This window comes from Podarcis filfolensis, assembly GCF_964270895.1.
Source record: "Podarcis filfolensis genome assembly, chromosome: 13".
Taxonomy (NCBI): Eukaryota; Metazoa; Chordata; class Lepidosauria; order Squamata; family Lacertidae; genus Podarcis; species Podarcis filfolensis.
In genome coordinates, this window is record NC_139615.1 from 48,929,896 (window position 1) to 48,955,915 (window position 26,020).

At 42.0% G+C, this 26,020-nt stretch overlaps 1 long non-coding RNA gene across 8 annotated transcripts; it reads right to left on the reverse strand.

Moving 5' to 3' along the window:
• Positions 1-250: 250 nt before the first annotated feature.
• LOC310748154 lies at positions 251-24,467 on the reverse strand. 8 transcript variants are annotated; one of them, XR_014541124.1, is made up of 6 exons: positions 24,453-24,467; positions 18,987-19,068; positions 8,065-10,615; positions 7,555-7,700; positions 855-6,437; positions 251-578 (listed from the first exon to the last, which is right to left on the reverse strand). It is a non-coding gene; the product is annotated as an uncharacterized lncRNA (long non-coding RNA). The 8 variants fall into 8 exon arrangements; XR_014541125.1 differs by having other exon boundaries at positions 8,890-8,957; positions 18,960-19,068; XR_014541126.1 differs by having other exon boundaries at positions 8,065-8,957; positions 18,960-19,068.
• Positions 24,468-26,020: the final 1,553 nt, after the last annotated feature.

Below are 26,020 nucleotides of genomic sequence, written 5' to 3' on the forward strand. Positions count from 1 at the left end.
AGTCCAGGTGCCTTCAACTTTCAAGCATCCTCTCCTGCATGAAGGGAAATCCTTTTTACAGGAACTCATTCCACTAGGACATTTTTATACCGGGACCTCTCACAAACATGTACATGCACATTCAACATAATAGCACAGGTGCACAGGGATAGCACAGAGTACCTCTTGTCACTCAGCTGTAGAGATGTATATATAAATTATAGCAGTATGCCAGCAACTAGCCGGAGACAAAAGAGGATTTGCTGTCAAGGTCAAGTAGGAGTTTTGTGCACATGCGTGGGCTGATTAGGCTATTTTCTTAATCTGATGTAGCAAAGCATAACTCTGTCAAGCCCACTGGATGAATTATACAAAGGTCCTGCTACACTCCTTTCCAGTTACATTTTCACCACCACCACAAACCATGAAAACAACAACAGAGAACGCAAGACAACAGGGAATAGAGACAGTTTCCGTCCTTGCACATGGAAACTGTCCCCCATCCCCCAAATCATGGGGATATTTGAACATCCAGAGACTTCCTTTCCGAAGTGTACAGAATGTAGCTTAAAGAATGTATTTGAGAGAGGTTTCTTCTGCTTACAGTGGTACCTCGCAAGACGAAATTAATTCGTTCTGCGAGTTTTTTCGTCTTGCGAATTTTTCGTCTTGCGAAGCACGGAACTGCACCTCTTCAAGCAATGCACCCTGGGTATTAACGGTTTTAAGAAAAAGGAAACAAACTTGCAAGACGTTTTCGTCTTGCGAAGCAAGCCCATAGGGAAATTCGTCTTGCGAAGCAACTCAAAAAACGAAAAACTCTTTCGTCTTGCGAGTTTTTCGTCTTACGAGGCATTCGTCTTGCGAGGTACCACTGTATTTCCATGGCTTTCATGAAGCAGCTCTTTAGAAACAGCCTATCGTGGAAATATTCAAGAATCAAACACATTCAGTGTTTCCCCTTTTCTTGAAGACTGGTATAAAAGGGAACTTTTTACACTTAAACATACCTCTAAGCTAGTGGTACTAAAGAAGGCATAACGATTGCATCACTGTTACCATGCCAGCCAATGGCTCAACACTTGAAAAACAAACTTGAGAGAAAGTTGTACATCATTCTGGCGGATTCCAGTCACAGCCTTTACGCAGAAAGCCAACTACTGGCCATACAACTATAAGGAAAGAGTGTGAGAAATTCCATCTGTACGTTGCTTCTCTCACTCAACTGCTGGATTTTGTCCCATGAGTTACTGTTGCTATTAACTTTGACCTCGCCCCTCTAAGGGGATATTTGTCTCTTGTAACAGCTACCGTAGGGCTCCTGGATAATGTGTACTCCCTCAATTTTGACATACTGTTTATTTAGTGATTCTGCAATGATATGGAAGGGTTGTTGTTTTTTTAATAAACCCAGTCAGTGTGCATTTTTGACTAAAGAGGAAAAGGCATTGGCCAGTAAACTGAAGGAAATTGAATGTATTTAATCAATATTTCATTTATTTCAGGAGAGTGAGGTTAGTCTCTGGCAGAGGGGTTCCTAAATCCTTGCTATCAAAAGCATATCCCCCACCTCCTATATCAAAGGATCTTCTTCCATAATAAAGTAGTAAGTTATTGCAGATTTCCAAAATGGTTTGAGAAATGACCTGAAACACAGCTGGTAAACTGGTTGAAATGCTCAGGCACAAAAACAATAATTATGTTTACAATTGCTACAGATCTTATGCTCCAGAAGAGCACATACTGTCATTTTACATTAACCAGGATTTTTGGACCATCCTAAATGGTTGCATTTACCTGTCTGCTTAACAGCATCCATTTGGCCATTTTTATGATTACTAAGATTTATACCTACTTTTCAGTCAAATTCCCAGTGTAGCTTATGAAATTTCATTTCTTAAGAGGCCCTCTTGTCATAAGCTCTTCTGGTACTTATTGAGCCAGAACATATTAGGATTATACGATGATACATATATAATTTTTTTCTAGAGAGCAGGGGTGAGAGGTCCTGCTTCCCTGTTCCTGCAAAATATGGTGTCCTTAACTGCCTACTAGTTAGACAGTAGCCCAGTACTCCAAAAAAGCACATTTTATACATGACAGCAAACAAATGTACAACTGGTCCTTCAAAGATTGCCATGTTGCTCTTTTTATTTACCATTGGCAAATACAACCCTCTCAGATATTTCGCCAGAATATTTTTATAATGCCAGTGGAGTTGTCCTACAGGAAATGTTTTCTAGGTTGCTGGTATGAGTTGGGATCCAAAACAGCCACTTGAGCTCACGCACAAGGATTTCACTGGCCCAACCAAAGCTGTGTCATTCTCTTTGAAAATCCAGTATCTATCCCAAACAACCATCTGTTTTGAAACTACTGTTTCCAAAACAGTTTGCAATGCAAAATAGTGGTGGGCCGGCCTTCTTTTTGTATGGAAACACTAACATATACCAGTCCAGGAGCTCGTGAAATGAGTTTCATTGAGTCCTCACTACGATCACCCATTTATTAAAAGTTTGGCCATAGGTACTCATCTGGGATTGACAGACCTCCTCATGTGTTCCGAATGAAATGTGCTTATGATTCTGGTTTGCATGCAAGAAAGAGACACCACCAAGGGAATCTATACCTTCGTTTTGTTTGCCTTGAAGGTTTTCAGTAATGTACTCCAGTTCTCCCTTGCTGCCAAGGGACTGTTCACACATCTGCATGGTGTTATGCTGTTCCTTTGATAAGGACATAGACAGATACGAGCATTTATCAGGTGCTGCCAAACATCTAATTGCTTCAAGGCTTTGAAAGTGAACAATATCCAAGTCAATCCTATCTTCAAACCGAAGGATAATCGTCAGTGGCAACAATAGCAGTAGCTTCTGAGCCATGCAGCAGAAATGCCCGAAGGAATTCCATGGAACATGCTTCAAAACGTACAATCACAGCAGAACCTACATTTTTCACTCACCGCTGCTTTGTTGGTTCAAACAGCTACATAACAGATTTCAGATGCTATGTAACAAGGGAATCTATTTGTCCGCTGAGCCCTACCTGTCATTTTCTCACAAGCCTTAATAATTGTTTTCTTGAGTTCAAAAAGAACTCTCAGCTAAAAATGGCAATGCAAAGAATTCCTCGGCATGAATAGTGTAACATTCGGAAAAAATGCACCAAAAGTAACCAAGCAGTTTTCTCTAGAAGCAATGTCGGTTTTGAAGTCACATGGTTCAGTCTCCCCTCCTATTCTGAATGGCGGTTGTAGCAAAAATGTTGAAGGTGTGGCATGTGGGATGCTTCAGGTCACAGTGCAAAACCTGGCAACGTGATCATGGCTATCCACTGCCTTTAACTCATACAGCATTCTGTAGAGTTCATTCTTCAAAAACGTTGCTAGCTCTTACTAACTTCAGCTGAGCTTCTAAATCTGACCCCCATTTATTTAAAAATATTTTCAGTCGATGGCCTTGAAAGGAATTGCTTTAGGTTGAATATTTGCAGCTCTCCCCATCCCCATGTGCACTTTTCATTCGTCCGTCAACACTCAGAGGTTTTCTAGAAAGCCATACTCAGGCAATTATTAGCCAGGAAAGCAAATACCATTTTGGATTTGTAAACTGATGCAGTCCTGTTGCTGGACGCAAGAACATGGCAAGTAACATGCACAGTGCAAGCCTATATATGTCTTCTCAGATGTAAGCCCCTTTGAATTCAATGGACTTACTCCCCGGTAAGTGTGTTTAGGCTGGCAGCCTAGGTGGGTCAGGTTTCTTAGTTTTATATATATATTGTTGCTAGTAATATTCAGGGAAAGTCATGTAATGTTAATGAGACTTGGATTTTGGACACGATCCACTGGGAAGTTCTCCTGTGCAAGTTCCATGTGAGTGCTCTTTCCCATGCATTTCAGGGGCACATTCATTTGTGCAGGAGAGCCTTGCGGTGAATTCCCTATCCAGTCTTCTACACCTTTCAAATAGTTTTGGATTCCTACTCCATCCAGATTGTAAAGCAAAAGATTGCACTTTCACAAATAGCCTCCGTATTCTGTAAAGCACAGAGAGCTTTGTGTTTTCCTGGTCAAAATGAAGCATTTCTTTATTAGAAGTTGTAGTAAAAATAATTTCCACATTCATCAATTAATGTGAAGTGGGGGTGGGGTTCACATGTCGTTACTTAACAATTCACTTGGATACATGACTAATTCAAAGGAGCATTCTAAAGACTGTATAATTTACACACATGCAAGGGGAGAAATCCTTTAATTTTGAAATACTTTACTTTGACTTTGCTACCTAAAGCATAGGTATGGATGGTTTACATCACTAAGTTTTAACAGCTGTGAAATACAAGATTTTTTTGTGAATGAAGAAGCCCATTTGTGATGTTGGGTTACAATTTCCCTTTTCAAAGGACTGTCTTTGGACTTCTTGTGTCTTTTCTGTGAACTGGGAATTTAAAAAATATATAGTTCTAAGGTAGAAAAGGACACGTTTCTAGACAAAGAATTATTGTAAAAATGTGTAAATGTGACTAGACTTTGTTTTGTGTGTAGCATAGTGTAAAATAAGCTTTTTTTCCAGCAGTGTTATTCTATGAATTGTAATTTAAGAACAAGCCATGCATGGTCAAATATATATCCTGCAGGGAACACACACGCACACCATTGTTCATTTTGTTGTTTTCCTGGCTGTAAGCAAAGACCTGTAAAATGTTGAATTTAATATTGCATCCTCACAGTTTTACTTAATGAAGAACTTGAATTAACTCCCCCCCCCAAAAAAAAAAAATTCCTGCATCCCAGCACACTGATAATTTGTCGCAATCTTCATCCAGTTTTGGCACTACATTGAGTATAACAGGAGTTTCCTTTTAAAAATACTCAACACCTATCTCTGCTCCCAAATTACTCTTCTGTTTTAGATTTTAAAAGTTTGTGCCATGCAGGCTTAGAATATTGACCATTGACCTGTGCCCAGAAATCTCTGATATAATTTTAAAGTTCACTTCTACCGCATTATGTAAACACATCATGCAATAAAGCTTTCTAATGCACTGCTTTTTCTTTTTATGGGAAGGGGGGGCGTGTATTTGTATTAATTTTAGTCTTCATCCAGAGCATCACTGAACAGACATTGTTTCACTTCTCCGCTCCCCTTTTCATGATGCAAAATGTTAAAAAGGAACTCTTGGTCTCACTGGCTGTCCCTGGTAAGAAGGAGGTCATCACAGAATGGTCACAGAAAGGTTGGGAAACATGTAACATATTTTGACTACAGAAAAGGGAATAGAATGGAAGCTGCTGCTGCTGGAATGAAGAAGATGGAGACATTGCGCTTGATGTAAACAGACCACTGAAAAGAAAGGAAGGCTCACAGGTAGTGATGGAGAATAAATTTATCAGTGGGATGAGGTGAGCAAAATATGTCCAGGCCACATGTTGCTTTCTCCTAAATAAGTGGCTGCCATAATTGCTTTGCCCCAGTATGCATGGAATAACATGAATCCTGTCATCTCAACTAGAGTACAGTTTTCCCTTTCCGCTACTACGTTTTGTTCACGTGTAAACGGCACGGTTGCTTGGTGCTTAATACCCTCTTCCTTTAAATGTGCTTCCACTTCCTTTCCTGTGCATTCGTTACCCCAGTTTTCTGTGCAGAATATTGACAACTTCCATTGGAACTAGTTGCTGGTCTCTGCGATAAACTCTAGTTCTTCTTCTGCTTCTTGATATATGTAACAGTGTCCCTGGAATAGTAGTTGTCCCTGCTTCCATCTGATGTATTGCCTTGAGGGGCTTTGAAGCAACCATCCCATACTTCATTTGCAAACTCACCAGTTGCAACTTTGACTTTTTATTTTAGTGTGTCTGTTCTCTGTTTCTGCTTTCCAGATTTCCAAATCAAACTTTTTTTAAGTTCCAGGTTCTTACTTTCTTTTAGCAGAAACACGCCCCGGTTTCTTTTGCTTTAACCCCTTTTTGACCTTGAGAGTTGCCTCTGATTTTTTCCATTGTCTTTACCCCCTTAAATTTATTTTCTATAATTACATTCATCCATTGGCTTGCCTTTAATGTATTCCAGCATTAGATCTAAGGGGTTTAATTAATCTTAATGGCTTTAATTAATGTACAAAGCTGGGAAACAGCACAGTAAATCATGCCACTGTACTTTTGTCCTTCATTTTTCCCCAATCCCTCACAGCTGTTTCACTATCTCTAACATGACATTTAAATGTTTGTGCATCCCCTGTCTTCTGCTGAGGCTCATCTTGTACAATGTATGTAACAGGAATCATTTAGGGTTTTGCTCTGAGTACTCCTGTGATTTCTGGAGTGCAATCTACATACCTTTTGTCATGTCCTCCTTTCTTTCATGGATGAGATGATCATCTTCCAGCAGCGAGCTTTTTGGCTACTCCAGAACAATGTTTATTCAAGAATTTTGTGTCTCAGTTAGTACCTTGTTCTGTTAGAGAGGTATTTTGAGGAGGGGGGACAGAGTTCAAACCAGGCACCCAATACTATTTCCTAAACTAGACTGGTGGCAAATACGAGAACCACGACCACCGCTCCCTTCATACCCCATTGCTTCTGGGTTACCAACGGAGTGGTTAGGCTACCAGATTTAGCCCAGGGACCTAATGTGTTATCACTGTGTTTGATATGATAATAAAATATACAATACGTTGGCAGATGATTTGTCCCCCCCAAAAAAAAAAACACCAGTAGCTTGCTATTTAAATACTCCTTTGTGGGTGGGAGTGGGAAATCTGCATTCCAGTAGGCCTCAAGGCATATGCACTGAGCCCCTATCTGACTCTTTTAGCATTCCAATTTTACTGGTGCAAAGTTAAGAGAGCAAAGGGCTGCCTGCCAGCAATGTAGTAATGCTTTTTAACATATGAGTTGGTTGGCTAGACACTTCTCCCTTCTCTTCTTTCACAGCAGATCCATTAGCAGTTCTAAATTCCAGATGTGCACTGACAACACATACATAGATTTTACTAACTCGAAAAACCCAGTCAGAGCTCATTTTTTGGTCTTAGGGAAGCCTGTGGACTCCAGCCAGAGAATAACTATGTCTGCAGATTAATGCATTAAACAGCTGTGCACTAGAGCGGTGGCCGCCTCCTCCTCTGGTAACTACGTATCTTGCAAAAGCAGTTGAAATCACAGTTTCTCTTTCCCATTTTAGCATTCCCCCATCGCACTTTAACTTTTGAAATTCACTGTCCTTCTGAAGGGAGGATTATTACGGCCTAGTGATGGGTATACATCTAAAATGGGTGGGGAACCTCTGGCCTTCCAGGTAGCGTTGCCCCAGCTAGCATGACCAATGGCAAGGGATGATGGGAGTTGTAGTCCAACAACATCTGAAAGGCCAAAGTTTTCCCATGCCTACTGTAAGGGAAAACCATTTTGGGGTGTTTTGTTGTTGTTTATTAAATGTGTATACCACCCTTCATCTAAAGATCACAGGATGGTGTTATGTGATCTTCTCTTACGGAATTTAGGCAAGAACAGAAACCAAGAGTCTGTTAACACAACTCACCTCATCAACAGCATTTGCACATGATGCTCACCTCCACGTTCCCAAGCTGATCCTTTTGCCTCTTAGAATCTTTTTCACCCTTGGCAAGAGCGCTTTGATTTCTTTCCGAATCCCCTTCACAATGCTCCATGTCCTCGCAGAACCAGTATAACAGACTGAAACATGTCCCTTCCAAACCTAAGCCATAGACAAATGTTAACAGTAGTAGTGGGAGATTACATTAACAGACCCTTTTCACTTAGTCATGTGTTGCTTTCATGTGTAAATGAGCAACCAGGAGTCACATACACAAGGTGGAATTTTCGTAATTCCCCAGATTATTTCAAGCAATACTTTCAATACCGTCGGTTCACACAATTCAGCTTCAAATTGTCAAATGTTAAGCAGGGACATGATATGCATGAATGTGTGAAGGGGGTTATCTCTGCAGATTTTCTGCACTACAAAAAACCCGCCCCAAGGAACATACAGTCTAAATTTAGATGGGGAAGACAACAGAGGGAGATGTGAAGGTAAATAGGGAATTAACGGAAGCACATACACTCAGACTTTGCTTTAGTTAAAGACTTGGGTGTTGAGTCACAGAGAAAGCTGGCACTTATGTGTTCAGAAGAGCAGTTCCAGGCATAAGGGTGGCAAGTGAAAGTGAGCAGAGCAGGAGAGATGCCTTAGGATGCTACAGTTGGAGGTCACAGGCAGTGAGAGACATGGTTTTGAAAGATAAAAGTGGAAAGTGAGTCTATGCAGAACCTCAAATATAACAAGGAGAGAAGTTTATTCTGTCATTTCAGAGCTCACTTCTAAAGTCCAGACTCCATCAAATGCTAGGCTAGGCTAACTGTGCCTCTATCCAACATTGCTTTCACTACATTTATTTTATTTCTTGCCAAGACTTTGCAAACTGCTCACAGGTTTGGAATGCTGGAACTTGCCGTAGCAGAGATAGGGATGAAAGCAGGTGATCACGAGGCAAAAGACAGACATTAAGTCAATGCCGTGTCCCTTTTGGTCCCACACAAGAAGAAGACATTCCATTAATGCTATGAACTCTGCTCCAATCTTAAACTGGCCACCTTAAAATGAAGCAATGCTTTGATAACTTAATAAGCTACATACGCAAAGCACTCAAAAGGTACCGCAGTGAAAACACTGAAGTTGAACAAAATTATGAACATTAACTTTTAGAGAACTCAGAGACTCCCTTGTGACCCTTTAAGGTGTGTTGCTCCTGCCTTCATATATGTAAAGAGGGAGTTCTGTAATCTTGGCAATGGGGCAGCAAAAGAAAATGATTGTTAGAAAGAGACCCTGTATATCTTTTCAGTGACTGATTTCCCCCCACATAAAATTGCGGAAAATTACTGACCTCATAGAGAAAGTTATTTTTTGCAAGACAGCTGTACTGTGATCTCTAGGTAATATGTCTGCCTTCATCTAAAATACAAATTTCATGTGTCTAGAACAATTCAGGAGAAACAATTTACCCAAATCTGAAACCAGTGATTAACCATCGTTATTTATTTATATAAAACATTCATTGTGTCGATGGCGATTGCTCTGAGGGTAGAATGGAAGATCCCTTAACCCAAAATATATGCTTTCAAATACAAACTGATCTGTGTGTTTAGTATGGAAGATACTGAGAAACTCTTGGGTGATTTAGCTCAAGGGTATTTTGGAACTCTAGGAAAATACCCAACCATGCACAGTCAGTTCACTTTTACTTTCAGCATTGCAAAATAATATTTCATGCTTAGCAGGCTGTTTTATGCAGAGAAACTTAAAAAAATAATAATTATAGCATTACCTAACATTTTATAGCATTACCTGACATTTTCAGAAGGTAAACTTTTTCAGAAGGTAACATTAAAATTCTTTGGCTTTCCGAGAGCAGTTTACATGCTTTTTAATTGAGCATACATTTGCCCATCTAAATGTTGTCCAACCACAAAAATAATAGCAGATTTGAATTCCTCACACCCAAAAACATATTTTTAAAACCCCTTGCTGAAGCAATTTGCAAACATTAAGTTTCACCACCTAAAATGACACACCCTATTACAGTAAGTCACAGCAACCCATTAAGAGATCTGTGGTGGGCAGATAGAATTGTGGCAAGGCAACATTCCTGCGGTACACCCATGATTCTAGGCTCAAGATCTTAGGAAGTATGCATCCACTGAAGATGCATGTGTTAACCCTTTCTTCTGTCCAGTTCGGAAGCCAATAGATCTCCTGGAGCAGGAACAGATCGTGCTATCCCTACACTGGCTTGTTTATTTGACTTCCAGGTGGGAAGGACCAGGCTGACCCATCCCTTATGTCTTGGGGGGAGGGAGAGCTGAGGCAAAATCCCTCCTCCTCATAAATCTGAAATTGTTCTGGAACAAGCAGATGGAAACAGCACCAGCCCACTCTTGCTTCTGCCTCTCCTTCAAAAAAGAAAAATAGAATGCTGTGTTTGTGTGCAAAAGGTATGTGTGAGCCCAGTGGGGGAAAACAGGAGGGAGAGTGGGGCAGAGGAGGAGCTGGAGACAGACGTGGAGGAACCTGCAGGGAAAAGTTCGATTTAAACATGAGTTTGTGTGGTGTCATTTTCTTTCTGCTTTCAGTAGCTGTGTTGAATAAGGTCTTGACTTCTTTCCAGGATGAGATAGCCAATACAAAATAGCTGGCTAGTTCACTGTTGGCTGATAAATAACAGGAAAACCCCATAAATGGATACCCTTTCCCCTGACATCACATGTGTAAGGATGGCCAATCACTGAAATCCACATGGTTACATGCTCTTGCCCAAATCCATTCCGATTCCAAAATCAATGCAAAACAAGGATAACCCAAAGTTCTTCCCCTTATTTAATCCTGACTCCCTCTCCTTTTCTCCCCTTCCAGTCTTTCTTTACCTCTGCTTTTTGGCAGATGGTAACAAATGTGTTTACTTTTAGCTGGACAAGAAATGGCTGCTTCCTCCAACAGTGATGTCAGAACAACAGGTGGTCCTATTTGGAGAAAGAAAGAATTGATCCAAGCTTCTGTCTCTGCAATGATATTTTGTCTTTGCTTGTCTGTCTTTTCAAAATTGACATTCCATTCTGTAATTGGAGAAATCAAGGGTGATTGCATTCCTCACCTTCATATTAGTGTTTCCCACTCCTTTCATGCCTGGGATATAGTATTGGTATTGATAAACACTGGATGCAGACATATTACACTCTATCTTTTTCCACTCAGTCAAAAAGCTTTCATGATCAAATTCCAGAACAAAGCAGGCACCATCCTCACAATTTTTGGGCAGCACCAGTGTCCTTCGCTTCCCTTTGACTACTCCTAGGTTGGGAAATGTATGACCTGCAGACTGGGTGGAATCTGCTACTTCCATTCATCCAATTGCAGCAGGCTGGAGTCTGTGGCAATATTTGGGAGAATCCATTTACAGCTGTTCTCTTGTGCTGACAGTAGGGTGGAGGAGCGAGACCCTGGAGTCACAGTAGATAACTCAAGAAAGGCATTGACCCAGTGAGTGATGGCCATGAAAAGGCAAATTCCATGCTAGGGATCGTTAGGAAAGGAATTGAAAATAAAACTGCCAGTATCATAATCCCATTATACAAATCTATGGCGTGACCACTTTGGAGGGATGTGTACAGATCTGGCTGCCACACCTCACAAAGGCTATTGTCGAATTGGAAAAGGTTCAGAAAAGGGCCACCAAAATAATCAAGGAGCTGGAAGGATTCCCCTATGAAGAAACAGCAGTGTTTGGGACGTCTTGATGCAGAGAAAAGGTGAGGAAGAAGCGCTGTGACAGAAGTTTATAGAATTATGTATGGCATGGAGAAAGTGAATAGAGAAAGGGTTTTCTCCCTCTTTCATAACACTAAAAGTCATGGCTATCCAATGAAGCTGAACACTGGAACAGATAGAAGAAAGTGTGCCGGTCCCGTGGGTTACCCGAGAGGTGAGGTCCAAGTCTGGTCCGTGCTCAAAGGTGCAACATGGAGGCAGGCCGTAGTAGCTGAAGCTGGGTGCAGGGCAGGGAGTCGGGTGAAGTCAGGAACAGGCTTGCGAGCAGGGAGCCAGGAGCTCAGGCAGGAAAGCAGGGCAGGGTTCAGGCAGGAACTAGGCAACCAACAATATTGCTCCCGCAACTTGGGACTGGGGCTGGCCGGCTTTTATCTGCCCCAAGGCATAGGGCGGCCCTGATCCTCTGGTGACTTGCCTCTCCTGGCCTGGAGGTGAGCACTCCTCCTGTGGGAACTTAGTTCCCTCCGCCTCTCTGCCCTGAGCCTCTGTAGCTCAGGAGAGGCTGGAGGGTTACCGGACTCAGAGGCAACCTCAGCTTCCTCTGACATGGCTGAGAGTGGAGCACCTGCAGGCAATGGGTCCTCCATCACCTCAGGGGCCAGAGCAGACTCAGCTGGTGCCTGCACCTGAGGATCCAGCACAGGTGAGGACCCTTCAGGCTCATGCCCCAGCTCCGGCTCAGCTGGTTCTGGAGGCGGGGAATCCTGTGCAGGCTGGGATCCCTCAGGTTCAGCATCCGAGTCCGAATCCCAGGCCATCACAGAAAGTTTGGACTAAACACCAGGAAGAACTTTTTGACAGTAAGAGCTGTTCAACAGTGGTTGGGATTCTCACGAGAGGTTGTGAACTTTCTTTCCCTGGAGGTTTTTAAGCAGAGGTTGGAGGGCCATCTGTCTTGTATGATTTAGCTGAGACTCCTGCATCGCAGGTGGTTGGACTAGATGACCCTTGGCGTCCCTTCCTGTTGGGATTTCATTCTCTCCACTGCTGGTGTGTGACTGTTTTCATCACATATCTGTGTTGACATTCCATACTATTGGAGTCATGAGAATGGAAGTTCAGTTACGCTGTTCAGTCTTTGTTGTACTTTTGCTTTTTCTGTTCTCTCTCAGAGAAGGAGGAGAGAGGAGACATGTTTCCTTTGTTCTGTAACACTTGATCCTGAGTGCCACCAACACTTCCAAGCCTACAGTTATAAGATTCTGAGATACTTCTTCAAGCAACACAGTCAAACTATGGGACTTGCTGCCCATAGTGATGGCCACGAACTTGGAAGGCTTTAAAAATTGGACAAATTACTGGAGGACAGGGCTAGTGAAGGCTACTAGCCATGATAGCTATGTTCTACCTCTACAGTTGGAGGCAGAAATGCTTTCAGATACTCACTGCTGAGAACCACGGGAAGGGAGAGGGTTCTTGTGTTAGGTTAAAGCCCTTCACGGCCTAGGACCCTCATACCTATGGGACCGCCTCTACCGATATGCCCCACAGAGGATCTTAAGGTCCATAAATAGCAACACCCTAGAGGTCCCGGGCCCTAAGGAAGTCAGACTAGCCTCAACCAGAGGCAGGGCCTTTTCAACACTGGCTCCGGCCTGGTGGAACGCTCTGTCTCATGAGACCAGGGCCCTGCAGTATCTGATTTCTTTCCACGGGGCCTGTAAGACAGAGTTGTTCCACCTGGCCTTTGGCTTGGAATCAACTTGATCCCCTCGCCCTCTTTCCTTTTTCCTTTCTCCTTCTGTGATGGAATTCCTATTTGGGGATTTCACTGGCTTTTTTCTGGCCCATGTAGGACCAGTCTGGATAGTTGGCCTTGGTGAAGATTTGATGTTTTCATCCCCAAAAAGTTTTTGATTTGAGTTTCTACTGAAATGAGGCTGCATTTTAATGTTGTACTTAATCTTGTTTTTAAATTGTATTTTAATCAATTGTTTTTATACCTGGTATTAGCCACCCTGAGCCTGGTCTTGGCTGGGAAGGGCAGGGTATAAATAAAATTGTTGTTGTTGTTGTTGTTGTTGTTATTTTCTGATCTCTAGTTTCCCCCAGGCATCTGGCTGGCGGCTGTGAGAACAGGATCCTGGACTAGATGGGCCAATGGCCTGATCCAGCAGGCTCTTCTTATGTTCTCATGGTCAGAGCATCCTAGTTTGGTCACACCAATGTGTGTTTCACCACACTTGGAAGGTGTGAGGAGGAGAAAACTAGACACCAGCAGCACCCAGCATCTGGGCCTAGGGAGGAGAGGCAGTTTGCAGGACCAGCCTGCTGCTAGTGCAGCAATCCGTTTCCAATGGGGCTTAATGCCATCAACTGAAAGTCATGGGGCAAGCTCCAGCAGATCTTGGACAGTCACATTCTGGAAGAGAGAGGATGCCTGAGTGGCAGTGAGCAGAGAGGAAGAGAAGGGGTAGCACAGACAAAGATTTGAAAAAGTCATTCAGCCGCCACCTCTAAATGATCTCCATCCTTTGCTCTCAGGGCTTTCACCTCCTTCCAACCTTGCGCTGCCAAACTGCTTGGATAGCGTTCCCGCTTGCTTCACTTTGTTTAGCTATTTCTGCTTGTTAACTGTGCTGAGTCACTCTTTCCCCTTGGAGTGGCGCTGATGCGGAGATCTGTTTCCATGCTTCAGGAATGATTCCTCCCACAGGGGGCAAAAGGTATCTGGTCTGTTTTCTAAAGGTGGGCTATGAGCTAGTCTGCCTTGAGTTGTCACATTTCATTGCCTCGTGATAGAGGGTCTGGAATCCTTTCCCCCACCTCTCCTTCATTTGCAAAGTACCAGCATCCTCAAGGAATCTGCTGCAGGAGGTTTTAGTACCGATCCCAGCTTGGGACAGGAAAAGCCATAAGGCATTTTTGTAAACCACGTGACGACTCAGTTATCCATTGCCCTGATCAGTGTCAGCACTGAAGTAAACAGGCTGTCTTGTTCTGCTCTTGGAACATACAGGCTATAGGTAAAGATAAAGAGAACCCTGACCAATAGGTCCAGTCGTGGCCAACTCTGGGGTTGCAGCACTCATCTCGCTTTACTGGCCGAGGGAGCCGGCATACAACTTCTGGGTCATGTGGCCAGCATGACTAAGCCGCTTCTGGCAAACCAGAGCAGTGCACGGAAACGCCGTTTACCTTCCTGCCTGAGCGGTACCTATTTATCTACTTGCACTTTGATGTGCTTTCGAACCGCTAGGTTGGCAGGAGCAGGGACCGAGCAACGGGAACTCACCCCGTCGCAGGGAATCGAACCGCCGACCTTCTGATCGGCAAGTCCTACAGGCTAAATTTAGCACTAAATTTAGGGTAGTGTGAATGGTTCACCCACACAGGGTACTGAGCCGAGGGGGCACAAAATAATGCATTTGAGAGCATGCACAGAACGGAAAGCAAGACTTTGCTTGAACTCTGTTCCAAAAGGAATTATTGTGAAAATAAGAAAGATTTGGGGGTCACCAAGGTTTGTCCTCACTCAGGGTGCCAAAGGCCACTCCTGCTATAAGCCATAGCAAACTAAATGCCAGTTGGCCCACATTTGGCTCTGTTCTGCACTCGGCATGTCCTGTGGGCCAACAGCTCTTCGCAGTGGAAAGGTCTTCTGCCCCTGGACCAGTAAGTCAGAACTCTGGAGTAGAACTATGGTCTCTGGGCAACGGTGATGATTCTGGGGTGCCCCCCATGGCTTTCAGCTGTGTTCCTTATCTTCCTCTCTTGTGATGATTTCACTTCTCATCTGCTGGCTCTACAACAAGGAGGGGATTGATCCTGCACTGGGCCACCCTGATCCAGTGGCATAGAATAGTTGCCTCCACCACGGCGCCTTAATTTTAAAATGCACTCTAATTGTATATGTGTTGAAGATCACTGGCCAAGACCAACAGAACAGCTTGCTCTAATGTTTACTCAGAATAAAGTCCCATTGCTTTCAGCAGATCTTCCTCCCAAGGAAATGTACTTAGGACTGCAGCCTTCATTGATCACTGGCTGAAGAATGGGACAGCAGTGACTGTCCGCTGAGCTAGCTCCATAGTACTGAGAAGAAGCATGGAATGGGATGGAGAGGGAAGGTGAAAAGGAGGGGAAAGCTATGGATTTTTTTTCCTGTGGATCCACACACAAAAGCTGAAAGCGGTGCTTAAAATCAAACGATGCTGTATTTACCGTAAAAAGAGAAGGGGGGGGGGGAGAAAATCAGGAAAAGGAATTTGAGATGTAACAAAAAAAAGAGTAGGATACAGAAACTGCAAACCCCCCCCCCAGTGTACACATTATTATTTTTCCCATTTATCACACAAGCCGATGTTCAATGGAACTTGCTCTCAAGTAAGAGTGCATAGTTCAGAAATAGTTATGCTATTTAGTCAGCAATAGGCTCTCTCTTTTAGTTTGGAGCTAAATGTACCGTATTATATACTGTGGATTGATGAATTTATTCACTCTTTCCAGCTGGGTCAATAGCAGAAAGTTGTTGCTTTTTTGTGCCAAAATTCAAACTATACCTTTATAGGGAAAATATCTTTCCTTCTGAGTTTTATTAGACTCTTTCCCAATTAGAACAGCAGGCAGACATAAGGCCAAGAAGTGCAGCTGTTCTGTGTCATCCGAAGGCACCAGCTACCCTCAGCAAACTTCCATAAGCTTGCTATTTCTCTTGTGAATATCACCAATAAGATTAAGAAGTAAAGAATTTTTTTTTCCAGTCAGAACGATTGTTTCATCCTCTTGTTGAATGCCACCCTCCATCTCCAAGCAGTGTGACATTCCAAAGGTTTGTGTTTCCTTCCGGAAATGAGAAACAGACTGCTTTATTTACACATATGTACAGCCTGAGCCAGGGACGCGGGTGGCACTGTGGGTTAAACCACAGAGCCTAGGACTTGCCGATCAGAAGGTCAGTGGTTCGAATCCCCGCAACAGGGTGAGCTCCCGTTGCTCGGTCCCTGCTCCTGCCAACCTAGCAGTTCGAAAGCACGTCAAAGTGCAAGTAGATAAATAGGTACCGCTCTGGCGGGAAGGTAAACGGCGTTTCCGTGCGCTGCTCTGGTTCACCAGAAGTGGCTTAGTCATGCTGGCCACATGAACCGGAAGCTGTACACCGGCTCCCTCGGCCAATAAAGCGAGATGAGCGCCGCAACCCCAGAGTCGGTCACGACTGGACCTAATGGTCAGGGGTCCCTTTACCTTTACAGCCTGAGCCTATGATGGAGGGGTTCACAGCATTACCACTCCAGAGTCACAGCCTTGATTTCAAAACAGCCTTGGATTCCCTTGCATGTTTCCTCAGAAGTTAGTTGCGTGGTGAGTCCCCCCTCCAGTGGAAATAAAGACACATGACACAATTATTAAGGTTAATGGGCTAAATAAGGCCACAACTTTATTGGTTACAGGTGATGAGCAGTATTGGCTTAGGCATTGGTCCTAACCGACTATATCCGGCTTCAGTCCATCTGCTTGAAGTCTGGGAAGGGTTAACCACCAGTAAGGGGAGTCCTGCTGATGCACATCAATTAGGAACTCCCCCGGGGTCACCGCTCGGGGGCGTGCCTTAGGCCCTCACCTCCCCAGGCTTCGGACAGGGCCACGCCCCCCCCCCAGAATCCTTTATCGGACTACCCTTCTATATGCGGGGCAGGTGATGGCACTACCTCCCCTCTTCCATCTGCAGAGCAATACCAATGCCTAATTGCCAATACCAAGAAAGATGTGACCATTTGCTACGAGGTAGGCAAAAACCAAGTGGCTGGTGCCAATTTGCCAAGTGGAAAAATTCCTACCAGGCCCCTCAACGGCGGCCAATCAAGGTCCATAGCAAGGTCAAGGAACGAAAACCTTAAAGGGTGGGAGGGTGGGAAACAGGAACAGCTGGTAGGTGGGAAAAGAGGTCTGGGATAAATAGGGCAGGCCACGCCCCCAGAGCCAGCCAATTGGCTGGCCAGGGAGTGACGCGTGGTGGGGGCGTGAAGCCCGCAACCCCACCTCCTCTGCAGGGCGGAAGTGGCTTTCCACTGTATGTACTTGGTCAAGGGAAATTTCCTCCAGTTCTTCTTGAAATAACTTCTTGGGACCACTTCACCCTCAGTTCACCTAAGCCAATTTTTCCCTAAGAAGCACTGTGAAACTAGTTTTCCCTTTCTGGTTTTGTGGTTTTGTATCTACGACAAAGATGACTTGATGGTAAAGATATGATATATGCGCTTAATGTCTGTGAATCAGTACAGGTACACTCAGACTGAATCACGTTCATCTTTAGATAATGAAGCTGAACTGAAAAAGCATGTCAAATGCAGAATACTGACACAGAAATAATATTCACTGGGAAATGTATATTATGTCATTACGTACTCTTCATTACCACAAAAGAAAAAAAATGTATATAAAAAGAGCTCAGCTGTCAATCTGAGAACTAAACTATGACCACAACAATTTGTATTTCTTCACTGTCAGCTATATCACTATGGACAATCTGTATCACTCCTGTTAAGATTAGGCCAAACCTCCTTCGCTTTATGTCACTTTAGGACTGCTGTTTGTTTTTCCATTCTAAGCCCAACATGGAATGATAGCCAATGTGTCAACTTAATTACAGTGAAGAAGTAAATTCTAGGCACAACCAAGTCACCTAATCACAAAAAGTTGAAAAATTAAAATACATTTTAATATACCGTACATAAAAAGCACTCTCTTCTGCTGTTGCTAAGGCATGCAGGGAACTATTTTGTTGGAATTGCACTTTTTCAATTTTAAAAACAAACAAGCAGAAAACAAAACTGAAGATCCCTGGGAGGGATACATACGTGAACTGTGCATCCTTAGTACACACTTTGAAATGAATATATCTATAAATGTTAAACATATAGGATTGATTACAACATCCTACACGCAAAGATAGCAAGCTTCTTTAAAATATGGAGAGAGCCAGTTAAATGATCTCTAAAGAAAGAAAATCTGGAAACTTAAGAAGGTTCAGGATAATACATCTCTCCAGGAAGAAAAGGAAACAGAAAGAGGTCTATTGTTATTAATTAATCAATCAATCAATCAAGAAATGAAGGGAGACTAGAACCTGACCACTTTCATAAACTGGAGCCAGAAAATGGCTGCAAATTTCATGGTAAGATACTAACAGCAAAGTTGTTGATCCTAAAATTATGCTTGTGTTGCGTATTGTTTGTGACAAATGTTCCTGGAGCCTATTTAAATATTTGCAATAAACCAAAGGGTTTCAATAATTAGAAGCATTTGAACCCAATTGGATCCAAATGTGTGTGTTTTTTAATGGAAGAACTTAGAAAATAAAATTGAAAGCGGTAAACTTATTGATGATTCCGTATAAAAGGCAATTCAGAAAGAAAAAGAGAAATGGTCATACATTTTGAATGTTATTTTGACATTCTGTTTGTGCAAAAAATAATATTACTCTTGTGGAAGTACAGCAATTGCTGGCAGGCCAAACATGGGACTTTCTCTAAATCTCATTGAATTGATTAGCCATAATTCAGTGCGGTTGTCATAAAATGGACTTTCTACATTTTTTACATAAAATACAAAATGATTTCCTCTCATTGTAGGGGGGAAGTGTTCACGGTGAGATAATTTATATGATTAGAAAAAGAGTGTAATCATTGCTACCTGATTGTAAATCCAGATGTTTCTCACCATGACCATATTTGTCACATTATCAGCTACGCCCATCTTTATCCTAGAAACATTTCAATCGAGGAACGTTTTGTAGAGTTAACTGAAACAAAACCAGAGTCAGGCAGTGGTTTAAGTAGACAAAACCATGAACAGATTAAAGCAAGACATCAATATTAAAGATGCCCAAAGACAAGGATACAATAATGGGGCAAATGGCAAATATGTGCACAATGGTATTGAAGCCCTTATATTAAATGATTATTCAAGGTAAATTGTACTCGAGACCCACTGAAATTAGCGGCATGACTAAGTTAGGTTCGTTCATTTCAGTGGATCTACTCTGAGCAGGACTTAGTTCAATATCACACAAATTTGGCAATATTTATCATTTTGGTTCAACTGTTTATTTCTTTGATTGCATTTTTCTCCTTAGTTTCAAGGAGATATATTGTTTCATATAATTTCTAGGCCATTGACTGTAATAAGGTTGATGGCAATGACGAAGTCATAACAAAATAAGTCACAAATAAATAAGCATTGTGACAAGGAATCAGCCTTAGGAAACTGCATCAATTCTTGCAAACATTGCTGTGCTGAAGGAAGAGAGTGTATCTCCCCTTCCGTTTTTATAAGGGAGCACTACCCAAGGTACATATGGAAACCTTCTTGCTTGTCTAATATTTGAACTAAAATAGTAAATACATGAACAATAGTAAACATTATAGCGAAGTAGAGAATGCTTTTAACAGTCACAATGACCTCTAATTTTATGACTTGAATAAACTTGAACGGAGCATAAGTAAGGGAATTTCAAGAGGCCTAATAATGCAGTAGGTATCTTGCTCATTGGAATTTTTATTATTATGCCACTGATTAAATACATGGTGAGCAAAAGAGGTTTACGGAAAGTAAATAGCCGGAGGCAGCAATAAAGAAGCAGAATAGCATCAGATCACTTCTCTGATACACGGCATAGTATTTTGACAGATGAGAAAATGAAGCAGGGGTTTTTTCCCCCAGTGATCTTTAAACCAGAACCCAACAGAAATCAGTGGAATTTGGCCTGCTGTTAAATGGATGAAGGCCTCCAAGATTCAACAAAGGAAAATAAATATTCCACTTTCATATTAAAGCTACTATCCTAAACATATTGATTTGGCAGTAAATTTAATTAAAACCAATGGAGCTTATGTCTGAGTACATGGGAGGGCAGTGATGGGTAAGCATTTGAAAGAAAGCGTTTCCTTACATCCCCAAACTGGGATATTTATGAAGCTTATTTTATCTATTTTCATATTATATTATACAATCGTCATATTTTTTATTCAGTAAACCAGGAAAATTTCAACATCTATTCACTGTCATTATTTTATTGTATTTATTAACTCATTTATATGCTGCAAGGTCCTTTTAGACAGTTCCAACAATTAGTGCACTGTCATTTCAATTTATATCTTCCAATATCAACTTTAACCAACTGGTCTATTTTTTTCCCAGTGAAGGGGTCTTGGGAATAATATTTATTGGCCAGTGTTTGTGACTCAACATTTTATTAGAAAGCCCTGCTGTCAAATGATTTTTCTGCTTTCCTCAAAGCCCCCGAAAGAAAGGTAGGTCAGACATACAACATTATTTTACTTCTGGGTTTCCCTTTGTTGCTACAACTTCTCAGATGGGTACATTATATACCGTATTTTTTGCTCTATAAGACTCACTTTTTCCCTCCTAAAAAGGAAAAATGTGTGTGCGTCTAATGGAACAAATGCAGGCTGCGCAGCAATCCCTCTTGCTGTTCTGGCTTCTGAGATTCAGAATATTTTTTTTCTTCTTTTCCTCCTCCAAAAACTAGGTGCGTCCTGTGGTCTGGTGCGTCTTATAGAGCGAAAAATACGGTATATCTAATGTGAGAATTTGTAACAAAAGGACATACATTAATTCTCAAACCTGAGCCTTTGTAATTTCACTCCCAAGTCCCCCATCTCAGATCGGGGGGGGGGAATAACTACCTACAATTAACACAAGAGTAAAAAGCTGCAACAACATCTGGAATACAGATGCTTTTTATAGACATTATTATTTGAATGCTCTTTACCAAAGACCTTGTGGTCATGATCTTCTTACCATTTCCTCTACAATGATAGTAAGACTACTGTAACTCTAGAATAAGCATATTGAGAATGACACTATTGCCACTATCTAAAAGCAAGTTGCTGAGTCAACCTTATTATTTATCCTAATTTCATGGGAAATTGCTTTGGCCCTTTGGTGACCTAACAACTTATAACAAATAAACTAGTGGCTTCTGTTCACACAGCCAGTCAGAAAGCTTCTGGGCATCCATTTGCAAAAATGTGCTGATGACTTTGTTCTTCATAGCTATTTTACAGATAGAATCAGCATGTTTAGGAGTGAATCCAGACTTAGTACACCTGTAGAAATCAAGGGGACTGAAGTTAGTTACTGTGTGTTTTCCTCTCAATAAAACTAGCTGCTTGTTTAAACATTACTCTGTTACACCAGTATGCTGGTTTGCTTATTCTGCATTGGCTGTCTCAAGTAAGGATGGTTGAAATACTTTGGAATGAAAATTCATGTGCGGCGGTTGTCCTCCTGAGGCTGCATCCAACAAACCTATATGTGAGCATGGAGAGAAACTTGCACAGTGACGAAAGACGCTTTGAATTTTCTGCTGCAATTCCTTCCCCTGGTGCTGAAGGGGCAAGCTATTCTTCGATTTCTATAAATGAAATCCATTTATAAATACACACTAAGTCTGGGGCAGTATTTCTAAAACTGAAAGCGGTAGGCTGCGACGTGCTTTTTGGTGAATCTGGAGGCCATGATGAAAATAGAGAATAAATACCACAATAAAAAATAATATATAACTTTTATTAAAACCATTAATTTAAATACTGCTGCAAGCCACCCCAGGGGTTCCAGATGCTTACCCAGGGTTCATGTTTACTTTTGGGAATAAGGCACAGCAGAGACTGTGCTGTCTTTATGATATATGGTTTATTTGCACATATAAACAACCTGAGCCTACAATGGAGGGGTTCACAACATTAACATCCCAAAAGGGGGCTTCTCCCATATCAACAGTTTGGGATTCCAGCAGACATCTGGTCTCTCTCTCTCTCTCTCTCTCTCTGCTTGCTGCTTTGCTTCTAAGCCGCACTGCTGCTCCCCGCTCCACACTAAACTCTGGCTTTTTCATCCTCACTATCTGCAAGTTGAGGGTGGGCCCTGCAGCTGCTATTTACTTAAAAAGGGAATTGTGAATTTGCTAATTGTATGCATAATTTCATATCTAATGAGACTCTGCTGTGAGCAACGGGTCTAGTTGAGACCTCCGGGTATAGGGCAGTGTATAAACTGAAATAATAATAATAATAATAATGATAATAATAATAATAATAGTTCTAAAGTAAGTTTGCAGCTGAAATCAAAAGGACTTAGACATGCCTAAATTTAGCTGGATTGCACTCAATAGCTCTATTACCAAGAAAATCTGAACACTGAAGGCAAGCATTAATAGTGCAATTTCACCATTCCAGCTTCTGTTAAGAGTTTCTCTTCATTCATGTCCATTTAATAAATTATCACTGCAATCCCATCCTCCTCTAGGGGGTCCCAGGATTAAGCCACAAAACTCTCAGCAATGTGTCAGTCACGTGACTCATGCACTGCACAGATTAATTTGTGACTTTCCCTGGAGCTGGGAGATGGTTGTTAACCGCTGTCTGGGTTATCCAGTTCTGGAGAATTGTTTCCTTCATGCAGTCCGATTTCCCAATAAAAGGTCTCTTTCTCTTTTATGGGTCTTTTAAAATGTCTTTCCTGCAAAATGCAGCAGATGCCATTTACATGTGCACAGGAGATGTTTCATGTTTAAATAATGTTTCAAAGAGCTTTAAAAGGCTCTTTGGATATGATGCAGGCCCACCAGGGACACAAGGTTTGGTCTTGCACACTGGCATTTCTGGTGCTTTTTTTTTTGTTTTAGAAAAAGAGGTGCCAGAACCCACCATGAACACCTCCCTTGTTCTCTTATAATGGCAATGGCACCCACATGAGAGGTGCCAGAACTGAGTTTTGGCTGAAAAAAAGGCCTGGGCATTTCACACATTGTAGTTTGCTAAACTTTCTGCTATTAAGCATTCTTAATAATTACATTAAATATTGTAGGATTTCTATCTGTAAAATAAAATGAGTAAATGTGTTCTAAGTAATAGTAATAATAATAATAATAATAATAATAATAATAATAATAATAATAATAATAATTTATTACAGTCAAAGACCAGCTTGTATTTTAATATTATTAAAATAGAAATTACATAGAAGGGGGGCCAATAGGCACCCTTGCCTGACTCCCTTAAAAGTTTTAATGGGGTCTGTTAGGTATCCTAGGAGGCTACACCTGACTCTTGTTGCGTGAACTGCCTGGATTGAAAAACGGGAGCCTTCTGTCTACGGTGGTACCCTGAAGTCTATCCCAGAGTCTAGTTCTGGGGACTGTTTCGAAGGCTGCTTTTAGATCTATGAAGGTGGCGTAGAGTGAGGCTTGCCCTCCTGATTTATATTTTTCTATGAGGTGTTGTACTGTTAGGCAGTGATCTATCGTGGATCTTCTGGGTCTAAAGCCCGCTTGTTCTATTGCCAGAATGTCTTCATTTTCTAACCATTCAGTAAACTTTTTAAGTAGGTGCTTTGTATAAAGTTTACTAATCACACTTAGTAAGCTAATTGGCCTATAGTTCGATGCGTCCCCTCTATTGCCCTTTTATAGAATGGAACTATTATGGCTGTTCCCCATTGCCTTGGGATGCAACCAGTCTCGTCTATGTGGGTAAAGAGAGAGGCTAAGAAAGGTACCCACCAATCCGCCTGTGATTTTAGCATTTCGGGCTTAATGCCATCTGGGCCAGGTGCTTCGGTGTTCTAAGTACTTTATTCCTGAGTAATATGCTGCCTATATATGCTTTATACATGTAATCTGCAGCTAGGTACACCTTCTTGGATTATTCACTTCTGGAGTGTTGACAAAATAAATATGATCTATGTTGGTCAGGTATCATGTATGCATTTATTGCTATTTTTAGATAGATTGGGTGGTTTCTATAGGCTGCACCCCTTTACTTATGGGCTTTGCCTCCTGGTGCATGAGCTGGATCCCTTTACCTCTGCTCTTTCTGGGATTCTGTCCTTTGGCACAGGTTTGTACCCATATGCAGCTTTATTTATCACATTTATAGCCTGCCCTTCACCAAGTCATCCCAGGATAGGTTTCAAAAACATCATAAAAACAAATACAGGTCGCATTTAAAAAATCTCATTTTATATTAAGGTAAAACAAGAACATAGCAAAGGCTTGCCAAATTTATTATTTATTTTGGCTCCAATCCAGCTAACATTTGTTGAGACTAATTCTTATTGAAATGCTTGCAAGTGACCAGGCTTGATTTAGTTGCAGCAAGTTACCCTGGTTGTAAGTCTATTGAACACAGTGGGCCGTACCACTAAGTAAACTGGCATAGGACTGTGCTAAACCTTGTTGCATTGATATCAATGGGACTCAGTCGTTTCAGGTGGATTATGAGCTTTTCCTTTACAGCAAAGAGCGCTGGGAGAATAACATTCATGAATAAAGCCTGAGAGGCTTGAGCATCTCCATGTGAGAACAATAAGGCAGGAAAAACTGACAAAATAGTAACCCGGTGAGGAAAGCAAAACAGAACATACTGTTCTTTGATAGAACTCTATGTGCATTCTATGGATCTGGAGATCTTGGCACCTGGCGACTTCAAGAAATTTACAGTCTAGTGACATGTTGTACAGACAGGTAATCTGGGGAGCATGCGCATTTTTTTCCATTTGATACAATGCAAACACTCCCAACTTTCTGACAAAATTCCCTTTAGTGGATAAGACCTTCATGAACTTTTTTTTAATGGTAGGGTGGAAAACTGCCATCTCACTCTGCAGAATTCTCTGCTTACAATATTCCTTTTTAGATCCTCTATTTTCCATCCATCTGTTACAACTGCCCAGGAAACAAATGACTTTGAGCAGGTTTGTGGTGCTGTGACATCAAGGAGAAAGAGGTAAATCTCTTGCACAATTAAATAAGACATCTCACACACATGAAGGAGGACAGAGTAACTAAATCTCCTGCCACAGGGACTTTCCCCTTATACTACAGTCTATAGCAGCTTCTCTCAACCTTGGGTTCCCAGATGTTACTGGACTACCACTCCCATCATTCCTGAGTGCTGCCCCTGCTGGCTATGGATGATAGGAGTTGTAGGCCACCAACATCTGGGTACCCAAGGTTGAGAAAAGCTGGTCTTACAATATCACAGCTGGGAGTGTTGTTGGGGTTTTGTTTGATTTTTCTGCTTGATTTTTGCCTGCTGAAATGGAAAAGTCTTCGCCGAGTACCTGAAGTTCAACAGGGACGATTGTAATGTTGCCATATCATTTGCAGGGCTGCTGTTACAGAGATGATGTGTATGTGGTCCTCTTTGGATGCTCTAAGGCACTATATAAACATTAGGTAAAGGTAAAGGTACCCCTGCCCGTACGGGCCAGTCGTGACTGACTCTAGGGTTGCGCGCTCATCTCGCTCAAGAGGCCGTGAACTGGCGCCATCCGAAGACACTTCCGGGTCACATGGCCAGTGTGACGAAGCTGCAGCTGGCGAGCCAGCACCAGCGGCGCACACGGAAACGCCGTTTACCTTCCCGCTATAAAGCGGTACCTATTTATCTACTTGCACTTAGGGGTGCTTTCGAACTGCTAGGTGGGCAGGAGCTGGGACTGAACGACGGGAGCTCACCCCGCCGCAGGGATTCGAACCGCCAACCTTACGATCAGCAAGTCCTAGGCACTGAGGTTTTACCCACAGCGCCACCCGCGTCCCCATATAAACATTAAAAATAAACATTAAAATTACGTAATAAAACAATAATAAACTATCTATAAAAGCACAATTATCTCATCCTTAAACTCTCTTCTAAGCTAGAAGACTATAGCAGTAAGAACTAACT